The 8,837-nt window shown below is 45.2% G+C and overlaps 1 long non-coding RNA gene across 1 annotated transcript in view; it reads left to right on the forward strand.

The window, feature by feature from the left end:
• Window positions 1–394: 394 nt before the first annotated feature.
• LOC143501937 (uncharacterized) overlaps window positions 395–8,837 on the forward strand; it is a 54,423-nt gene continuing 45,980 nt past the window's right edge. Inside the window, exons 1-2 of the long non-coding RNA XR_013127029.1 lie at window positions 395–501; window positions 6,927–7,047. This is a non-coding gene — a long non-coding RNA (uncharacterized LOC143501937). The remainder of the gene's footprint in view (window positions 502–6,926; window positions 7,048–8,837) is intronic.

Consider the following 8,837-nt stretch of genomic DNA (forward strand, 5'->3'; position numbering starts at 1 on the left):
TAATCATGTTTTTCTTTCTACTTTGTCAGTTTTCTTCAGATTCCATCACTATTTGCCCTTCAATAACTGCCATTAGAGCTACAGCTTCCTGTTCTCAGAGCTGGCGAAATATCATTTTTACTGTTTGCTTTGGTGATTGATATCCGTGTGTAATGTTGATCTGGCTGTGGTTTATTACTTATTACCATTCTCAGCATACTATGTGCAGAGTCCAATAAAGCAAGAGAGCTGAATCATCTCTATGACTAACCAAATTAGCAGCGGCAAGATATGCAGAAATGGCCGCATGTGTTCACGCCCGATCAGTAGCTGTCTTTTGATTGGCCCTTGCCTTCAAATCAGTCAGTCTCAGCTTTTTGATCCCATCATCACTAACACTAGCTAGTGCGCTTGGCTAATTCATTGGTTTAACACCATGGACAATCCCCGTGGGAAACCGCCTCATGCTGGCTATCATTAACACTGACAGCCTGGGTCACGGCACCAAGCAGTTGTTTCAGGGTGAGTTGCTCTTTAAAAGGCTCGTGTAAATCCAGACTGCACTCAGAGACATGGAGCACAGGCAACTATGTCACCGACAGGCAGCTAAGCTAGCTTTGATCTGGTCTTCCCCAAGCAGAGGAGACCTGTCTCATCTCAAGGGCTTTACCTTCTCAGGAAAAAAAACCTCCGTGCTCTGGCTTTAAGGGCTTATACTGTGAGAAGTGATAACAATGTTTAACGATGTTTAGTTCAGAACGATGGTTTTTTTTTTTTTTACATTTTACAAATGAATATTGTGATTTTATACGTATAATTCAAATCTTCGTTACTTAATTACTTAAATCTCAGTTGTTTATTTTATGTTACTATGTATTTTATGAGATCAGATCCTACCTGTGTTTGCACTGCGTTTGAGATGTGTTTGAGATGTGTTTGAGCTGTTTGAGTTGTGTTGGCAATGTGTTTGAACTGTGGTTGAGTTGTGTTTGAGCTGTTTTAGTTGTGTTGGAGATGTTTGAGCTGTGCTTGAGTTGTGTTTGAGATGTTTGAGTTGTGTTTGAAATGTGTTTGAGCTGTGCTTGAGTTGTGTTTGAGATGTTTGAGTTGTGTTTGAAATGTGTTTGAACTGTGCTTGAGTTGTGTTTGAACTGTTTTAGTTGTGTTGGAGATGTTTGAGCTGTGATTGAGTTGTGTTGGAGATGTTTGAGTTGTTTGAAATGTGTTTGAACTGTGCTTGAGTTGTGTTTGAGATGTTTGAGTTGTGTTTGAAATGTGTTTGAACTGTGCTTGAGTTGTGTTTGAGCTGTTTTAGTTGTGTTGGAGATGTTTGAGCTGTGCTTGAGTTGTTTGAGATGTTTGAGTTGTGTTTGAAATGTGTTTGAACTGTGCTTGAGTTGTGTTTGAGCTGTTTTAGTTGTGTTGGAGATGTTTGAGCTGTGCTTGAGTTGTTTGAGATGTTTGAGTTGTGTTTGAAATGTGAACTGTGCTTGAGTTGTGTTTGAGATGTTTGAGTTGTGTTTGAAATGTGTTTGAACTGTGCTTGAGTTGTGTTTGAGCTGTTTTAGTTGTGTTGGAGATGTTTGAGCTGTGCTTGAGTTGTGTTTGAGATGTTTGAGTTGTGTTTGAAATGTGTTTGAACTGTGCTTGAGTTGTGTTTGAGATGTTTGAGTTGCGTTTGAAATGTGTTTGAACTGTGCTTGAGTTGTGTTTGAGATGTTTGAGTTGTGTTTGAAATGTGTTTGAACTGTGCTTGAGTTGTGTTTGAGATGTTTGAGTTGTGTTTGAAATGTGTTTGAACTGTGCTTGAGTTGTGTTTGTGGGTATATGTATAAAAGATGGGAATGGTGCCATGGAAGTAGCTATCGTGTTTTGTGATGCTGAATTATTTTAAACTTGTCACACTGCTTTAAAAAATAAAAAAGGTAGAAGTTCATTCTGCGAATACACTGTGGTGTTGACAGCACTTGACTGACAGCACGCTGCACTGATGTGGAGCAGAAATAGATGCGTAAACAAGGGAAGTAAACAAAAACAAATGAACAAATAAATTCATTAACACCAACCACCAACTTCCCATCTGCATTGATTTGTATTCCCTTCGGGTAAAACATGTTCATATCAAATTCTTCACTTGCCTTTTTTCTTCAAGTTCGGGTCCTCTAGAGGTCTGGGAGCTTGATGGTCCTATACACCTTCTCAGCTCTTCCCAGTACTGGACACTTCTGGACTGGAACCACTGTTATCTTCACCTTCCTCGTCTTTTCCAGCTCTTCTCTGAGCTGCTGGTGTTTCTCTAGTTTTTCGTGCTTCTTGGTCCTGATATTGCTACCATATATACACACGCGCACACAGTCACGGTTTCCTGACTTCATGTCTGGTTGGAAATGCCTCCTGATTGGCTGTTTCTTGTTGTGGGGAACGTGTTATCTCCTGTGCACAAGTCTTTCCCCATAATAGGGCAGCGTTGGCTTCCGCTGGTGTTCAGTTCTTAGAAGGTCCCCAGACAGATCACCAGTGTGTCACATCACACTCTCTGACAGATCACCAGCGTGTCACATCACACTCTCTGACAGATCACCAGCGTGTCACACCACACTCTCTGACAGATCACCAGCGTGTCACACCACACTCTCTGACAGATCACCAGCGTGTCACACCACACTCTCTGACAGATCACCAGCGTGACAGCACACTCTCTGACAGATCACCAGCGTGTCACACTACACTCTCTGACAGATCACCAGTGTGTCACACCACACTCTCAGACAGATCACCAGTGTGTCACACCACACTCTCAGACAGATCACCAGCGTGTCACACCACACTCTCTGACAGATCACCAGCGTGTCACACCACACTCTCTGACAGGTCTGTATGGGCCAGACCTGTGCAGATTCCATTTGCACATTCTAGTTGTCTTCATTTTGCCTCTTTCCCTCACAGCCTTCACTTTACTTATGGGGAAAACAGGCTGTTTGCAAGCTGATCTCTCTCTCTCTCTCTCTCTCTCTCTCTCTCTCTCTCTCTCTCTCTCTCTCTCTCTCTCTCTCTCTTTCCTGGTGATCAGTCTGTAGGCACACAAACTTGTCAGTAAAAAGAATAACCAACATAATGATGTAAGATGATGCAGTGTTGACCTGTGAAGTCCTATAAACATACTGATCTGGGACCAGTGTTGTAATTGCAATCTCAATCCTAACCTGTGTGTGTGTGTGTGTGTGTGTGTGTGTGGGTGTGGGCGCCCACAGAGCTGTCACTCTTCCATTGTTCTGTCTCTCCACTCCTCCTCCTCTCTCTCTCTCTTTGCCCCTCTGGGCTGGTGTTGCTCTCCTGTCCTCCCCCCCCCCCCATATGGTATTGCTACCATATATACACACGCGCACACAGTCACGGTTTCCTGACTTCATGTCTGGTTGGAAATGCCTCCTGATTGGCTGTTTCTTGTTGTGGGGAACGTGTTATCTCCTGTGCACAAGTCTTTCCCCATAATAGGGCAGCGTTGGCTTCCGCTGGTGTTCAGTTCTTAGAAGGTCCCCAGACAGATCACCAGTGTGTCACATCACACTCTCTGACAGATCACCAGCGTGTCACATCACACTCTCTGACAGATCACCAGCGTGTCACACCACACTCTCTGACAGATCACCAGCGTGTCACACCACACTCTCTGACAGATCACCAGCGTGTCACACCACACTCTCTGACAGATCACCAGCGTGTCACACCACACTCTCTGACAGATCACCAGCGTGTCACACCACACTCTCTGACAGATCACCAGCGTGTCACACCACACTCTCTGACAGATCACCAGCGTGTCACACCACACTCTCTGACAGATCACCAGCGTGTCACACCACACTCTCTGACAGATCACCAGTGTGTCACACCACACTCTCTGACAGATCACCAGTGTGTCACACCACACTCTCTGACAGATCACCAGTGTGTTACACCACACTCTCTTGACAGATCACCAGTGTGTTACACCACACTCTCTTGACAGATCACCAGTGTGTCACACCACACTCTCTGACAGATCACCAGTGTGTCACACCACACTCTCTGACAGATCACCAGTGTGACAGCACACTCTCTGACAGATCACCAGCGTGTCACACTACACTCTCTGACAGATAACCAGTATGTCACACCACACTCTCTGATAGATCACCAGTGTGTCACACCACACTCTCTGACAGATCACCAGTGTGTCACACCACACTCTCTGACAGATCACCAGTGTGACAGCACACTCTCTGACAGATCACCAGCGTGTCACACTACACTCTCTGACAGATCACCAGTGTGTCACACCACACTCTCAGACAGATCACCAGTGTGTCACACCACACTCTCAGACAGATCACCAGCGTGTCACACCACACTCTCTGACAGATCACCAGCGTGTCACACCACACTCTCTGACAGGTCTGTATGGGCCAGACCTGTGCAGATTCCATTTGCACATTCTAGTTGTCTTCATTTTGCCTCTTTCCCTCACAGCCTTCACTTTACTTATGGGGAAAACAGGCTGTTTGCAAGCTGATCTCTCTCTCTCTCTCTCTCTCTCTCTCTCTCTCTCTCTCTCTCTCTCTCTCTCTCTCTTTCCTGGTGATCAGTCTGTAGGCACACAAACTTGTCAGTAAAAAGAATAACCAACATAATGATGTAAGATGATGCAGTGTTGACCTGTGAAGTCCTATAAACATACTGATCTGGGACCAGTGTTGTAATTGCAATCTCAATCCTAACCTGTGTGTGTGTGTGTGTGTGTGTGTGTGTGGGTGTGGGCGCCCACAGAGCTGTCACTCTTCCATTGTTCTGTCTCTCCACTCCTCCTCCTCTCTCTCTCTCTTTGCCCCTCTGGGCTGGTGTTGCTCTCCTGTCCTCCCCCCCCCCCCCCCCCACTCCTGTTAGAGGGAGAAGGAGGTAATTGGGTCCCCGGTGAACACTGTGGCCTCGTTAGCGACCCAAGGATCTCCTGGTGGTGTGAAGATCCAGACCACTCCAGTCACACCTTCTGATCTGGTTCACTCTGGACTACAGCAGTCCCTCACAGTCCAACCAGCCCCATCCCAGTGGTCACACGCACACACTCTAACACACACACACTCTCTCTCTGTCACACACATACACACACACACTCTCACACACACACTCTCAAACACGCACTCTCACACACACGCTATCACACACACTCTCACTCACACTCTCAGACACTCTCTCTTACACACTCTCCCACACTCTCCCACACACCCTCACACACACACTCTCACACACACTCTCTCACACACTCTCCCACACTCTCACACACCCTCACACTCTCACACACACTCCCAGCTGCAGGGTCTCTCATCAAGGGCGTCTAGGTCAGACCTCTTAAGTCCTCTATTCTCATAACTGTGTCTGAAATCCTCAGAACTGATCTGAGCACCATCCACAGGTCTGATTCACCTGTACACACCGTTCTCAAAATGAACAGAGACTGACTGAGATCCTACAAACAGCAGGAAACATTACACGTCTTTGTTAAGGAGACAACCAGGATGCTGAATGAAGTTTGTTTCATTTGTGCTCTGACTAAACTATTACAGAGGTTCATTCAGACACACGACCCAGGACTCAGGTTGACCAAAACACTTAATAATCACTAAGAAAATAACTTGACAAATGATTGGTCACTGATGGATTGACATAATAACGTGAAACGTGTTCGTATGATAAATACTTTCAAATGAAAAGGAAAAAAAAAAGAAAAAGCAGAGAACCTGAAATGCTAAATTCTAAACAACATGCAGCATAGAGACTGTTGAAACTGCTGAAAACTGATGAAAACTGTTTAAATCTGGAAGGCAATCAGAATCAGGGTCACTTGTCTTTTATTAGAACGGTTGTTCCTCTTCTGGGATCTCTCCTTTTCTCTCATTCCCTCTGTCTCCACCACCACGCTGTTCCATTTGCAGTGTGGAGCTGTGGTTTGTGCTGGAGGAGTTAGGTGTGTGTGTGTGTGTGTGTGTGTGTGTGTGTGTGTGTGTGTTAGTTAGCTCCGCCCTGACAGGCTCCTGAGCTCAACGCCTCATTGGCTGAGAGCACAAGAGCACTGGGATACTGTAGCAAGGCATCGAGCCGCACAGACAGCAAGTTGGCACATGACGTCAGTCTCTCCCTCTCTTTCCTCTCTATCCCTCTCTCTCTCTCTCTCTCTCTCTCTCTCTCTCTCTCTCTCTCTCTTCTCTCTCTCTCTCTCTCTCTCTCTCGTCATGCTGGGAGATGATGTAGACGTTCCCGTGACCTCAGCCTGGAGCTGTTGGCAGGGCCCGGTGGGATCCCAGTGTTCACAAACTGCTGGAGCTTCTCCAACATCCCTCTCACTTTTTCCTCTTTTTGCCCAAATGCGCTTCGCTGGGAGACGCTGGTGTGTCATAACGTCACCCTGGCTGTCATCTCCGCACCCAGAGGTGGTGGCGGCCCATTACTGCTCGATGGTGTGAGGTTTACCTGTGTCAGTTCATTAGCTTCACGGCTACAGTGAAACATGTTGAAGTTTATTGTCCATTCGTTTCGCTTATAGCAGGATGTCAGGAGGAATATGGACAAGGTCTGAAGCCAAAGACACGTCTGACCCTGATACAGCACAGAGATTGTTATTTATGCAGTTCTCTTCTCTCTTTGAATTTATTATCAGATCTGGTAGTCATGGCTTCTCTGTCTGGTCCTCTTTTTAGTTTATGGTCATTACTTTGATACTTTTTCATCTTTTGGGGGATTTTTTGTACAAGTTGTCCAATAGGAGTGTGTGGAAATCTGTCTGAGAGTTCATGAAATAAACAAACCACACTCACCTGATGTCAACTTACTCTGGTTCTCTCTCTCTCTCTCTCTCTCTCTCTCTCTCTCTCTCTCTCTCTCTCTCTCTCTCTCTCTCTCTCTCTCTCTCTCAGATATTCAGGCAAGGTGGTAGGCAACGGGGTTCGTGCTCAAAGACAGAACCCAGAGGTGCGGGTCAGAGGTCCTGACCCCATGCTGACAGAGGTCAAGGAGATCCTTGAGCGCTTCAACCAGGTGAGTTGTTCAGATATCCAGGTGCTTCTATCCCCTAACGGCCCACACCTGGGTAACAGCCCTCACCTGGGTAACAGGCCTCACCTGGGTAATGGCCCTCACCTGGGTAACGGCCCTCGCCTGGGTAACGGCCCTCACCTAGGTAAGAGCCCTCACCTGGGTAACAGCCCTCACCTGGGTAACGGCCCTCATCTGGGTAACGGCCCTCACCTGGGCCCAGAGGTGGGTAGGAACGCGTTACATTTACTCCGTTACATTTACTCCAGTAGCTTTTTGGACAAAAATGTACTTGTGAGAGTAGTTGTAATTTGAAAGACTTTTACTTGAGTAAATATGTGGTGAGAAAAATGCGACTTTTACTCCGTTACAATCGGATTTGCGCCGCACGCTACCGTTACTTTAGTTTTGTAAAAAAAAAAATTTCAGTGAGAAGACTGACTAACGTCTTGTCATCTAAGTATGTGTGACCAATGAAATGAAGCCGGTTAGTCACGTGATTGCATAAGCAACATTTTCTCGACCGGTAGCAATAAAGTATGATGACAGAAAAACCTACCGAGCATCCCTGACCTTATATAGCCAATGTTTACATTACAAACGTGTAAAAGGACAGTTATATAATGTGCTGTCAGTTGTGTCTGCCAAAACGTGTGGACATTTCAGCCTACAAGAACTCGATGTCAACTTTGAGGAAACACATTGCGATAAGTTGGCCGTATGTATAATTTTGACTTCTTTGTGTAATGCTATATCTGTTACAACTGGAGGCATAATTTTGTATGATGTAATTATTAAATGTAACAGTGCAATACTAAAAACCATTTCAAACTCTGTGAGTGTACACACTAGCAATATATGATGATTAGGTTAAAGCAAAGTTTGCTACAAATTGATTCAGTTGGCATCAAGTTGTTGCTACATGTATTGGCTGACAGTCTCCTCAGTTAGTGTCTTTGTGGAACACATTGAAGTTACCAGTGGCGAACCGTGAGGGCCTTCAAGGCCTTCTCTGAAGGTCCATTGATCTTGAAAAAGATTTCTTTATCTATTATATGTAATATATGTCAATAACGCTTCACCAATAATTTGTATTTCCTCTAAATCGGCTTTCAAATGCACTTTTCGTACTTGTGTTCGAAAATAAAATTCAGTGCTGAAATTAAAAATCAACCAATCAGAATATTTCACACCATTGTTTCTAGGTAAAAGAGAGAAAGGACCTCCCCCAGAATCTTCTGTTTATCAGTCACATGCCCTTGCCTTTTACATTGAGAGCTTTTATTATTAATTGCCAGTTTAATCAACCAATCATATTTCGAATTAGAATGGTGGGGGCGTGCTCCAATGGTCTCAGGGTATTCTCGCTGGTCCTCGTATGTCAGTTCTGTGTGGTTGGTGTCTTGTGAGCTTTTAGTTCGTGTGCTAGCTAGTTAGCAGCTGCTAGCCAGCACTACCGTGAGGTTTTACAAGCGGAAAGGTTGAAATTGCAGGATATTATCAGCGAATTGGTACGTTTATAATAAATAAGTGTCCAGCTATTCATAATTTGCTGACGTTTGTGAACAAATTGTGATGTTTGGACTTCTAACTGACTGGCATTTGGTGGTTAAATGATGCAGAAGTTGTGTAGGTACGTTGCACATAGTAGACGCGATGACGACAACAGTGTTATGGACGTGTTTTAATCAGAGCCCGTATATATAAGTGGACTGGACGACACGAGTGAAAAGTGAAGCCTCCGTGAGTCAGCTGCCCTCTAGTGGCTGGCTGCAGTACAACTTTTAACCCCG

Source organism: Brachyhypopomus gauderio, unplaced genomic scaffold (genome assembly GCF_052324685.1).
Source record: "Brachyhypopomus gauderio isolate BG-103 unplaced genomic scaffold, BGAUD_0.2 sc181, whole genome shotgun sequence".
Lineage (NCBI taxonomy): Eukaryota > Metazoa > Chordata > Actinopteri > Gymnotiformes > Hypopomidae > Brachyhypopomus > Brachyhypopomus gauderio.